Source organism: Saccoglossus kowalevskii, chromosome 10 (genome assembly GCF_978046115.1).
Source record: "Saccoglossus kowalevskii chromosome 10, keSacKowa6.1, whole genome shotgun sequence".
In the NCBI taxonomy this organism is placed as follows: Eukaryota; Metazoa; Hemichordata; class Enteropneusta; family Harrimaniidae; genus Saccoglossus; species Saccoglossus kowalevskii.
In genome coordinates, this window is record NC_140650.1 from 19,215,099 (window position 1) to 19,217,512 (window position 2,414).

A 2,414-nucleotide genomic window follows, 5' to 3' on the forward strand; every position below is an offset into this window, starting at 1 on the left:
AAAATTCAAAACACCTCATTTACGTACACTGAACACTTTTAGTATTATAGTAGAATGCTACATAAAAGCGAAAATGTTCGCTTTTCCTTCATTTTTTTCTGTATTTGATATATATCATGTTACAATGTTTAAGAAAATTAAATAAAAACATGGGGTTACCGTACTCAGAGAAACTCGATGTATCCAAGCTGGAGTGAAAATAACATGTTTTGTCTGTTTCGGGGCATTTTATCATTGTTTTCCATCACAAACATATATCTCAAAACATTTTCTCGGTGAAAAAATATATACATGTAGTGTCTCACAGGGTACTTGTTGATATCTAGAAAATATTACAAAATTGGTCTTTTTTAAAAGGGAATGTGATTTACTTGCCATTTTATGCATATTATTTGTCTTTTTTTTACATACTGACAAATAATGAAACGATGAATTGACTGATTTTAACGTGAATTATTGTCACTGCTACACGCGTATATGCGAGCAGCTTTTGTTTTCTTCTTTTCATTTTTTTTCCGTATACACTTACGAGGGTATATTCACTTCTCTTCTTGGAATTTCTTATAATTAAAATAAATACAGTAAAATAAGACCCATGTTATTATTTATCGAAAAGCAACTAGGTTGAAAAACGTGCAAAAGTGATAAATTCAGAGTCCAACATCATCCATCCACTGGTACACATTATATTTGTTTCTGGTATACCTGCTGTCTTTATTGTTGACACGTCCCGCAGTTCATTTCTACTGTTTGTTGTGTCGACGGCTGCTGGCAGCACATGTAGTGGAGGCCACGGTTTTTGATGGATGTGGTTCGAAAAATGTGCTGGCATATGGATGTGAATTATTATTATCAAAAACGAGATGTTCTCGTCAGTTTAAAACATTAACTTGTTATTAAGGTCTATGCAAAAGATAATAATAATAGTGTATTTTTAATATGTTGCACACTTCATACAGTAAATAAAGTTGTTATATGGTTTATCGCAAACTGAAACTGATGCGCTTGTAAGAAACACAACAGTGTTTGTTAGATGAAAAGTCAAAACCAGTAAGACGCATGCGCAGTGATTGTTATTGTACTTATACCAAAACACCCAGTGCACATGTGTACTGTAGAATGACGTTGTTTCATCATACTCAGAAGCCTGCTACCTTGTACGGGAAAATCGTTTTCAGATTCATGATAAATCATCCTCCAGTGCAAGTTTTATTATACAGTATGAAACAACAATACTAAAACTGCACATTCTCATCCATAATGCATCTTCAAAGTCACACTGGCATTTATCGAACCTTCAAGGGTTTTGTGAAATATGGATTTTTGGCGGGAAAATCTAAAGTAGGTCACCTGCCATATTTACTCGGCCCCTGTATTTCGCATATTTTTTACATTTACATATGCGTTTTTACATTTATTTAGTTAAACAAACACTTGTCTCAAGACTACTTTCTAGTAGTCTTTTCCTCTCTGTCACTCTAATATGTGAGTTTTACAGCTCACTGATAAAAGTTCGAATTTCCGTTGATGCATTCTTTCCGAAATATGAAAATTCACCAATAAAGAATGCATATATTTTAAAATTTAAAAAAAGATGTATCATTTAAAACAGTTACATACGCAGCCATGTTTACTATTGTGTTCTGTACTATCGTTTTTAAATCCGATCTTAAATTCATTTTTTTCCCCTGGGGTGAGGTCATTTTCATCAACAATCATTTGTGTGTAAAAAAAAGTAATGCATGAAAATTCCCTTTCCAAAGTGTTATGGCCATGGGGGTAACTGAAAATATGTATGGCCAACCAAAAAGAAACTCCGAGATCCACTCATTGCGATTCAGTCACAACGAGTTAGTTCCACCTGATATGCAATGTGTACCTTATTATCACCCTTGTTCAATTTAATATATATACTATCTCCCCATCGCCTCCAACAAAAGAAAATACAACAACATATGGTTAGTAGGTTAGTATGCTAAGCGATTACTAGAACGTGTAGCATATAACGACTGCCTTTGTAGCGATCGTGATCATCGTCGGCCTGCCCACTGACCCATTTGAAGGTTATGCAAGGTCACAAGTTTGTTTACTTCGAACGTCACAACTTGTGTAGTCCCTCGTGACGTGGCGTGTACGAGTCGACTTTGTTGCCATTTGGGTCGAACCACTCCATTTTTATTGGGATGGGACAATATTTCGACGTTCGATTGCCGCTCATATCAATTAATATGTGACATTTTTCACGAAATATAACCAATTACACTTGAAACGACTGGAGTGATTTGGCCTGTGTCGCAATTTAAATGTACTGCACGTGGACAATTACAAAAACAAGCTACGGACCCTCAACACCCGTAAGACATACTGTCAACTTGATTGGTGCGTTTTAGCACGTGATCATGTCAGCCATACCT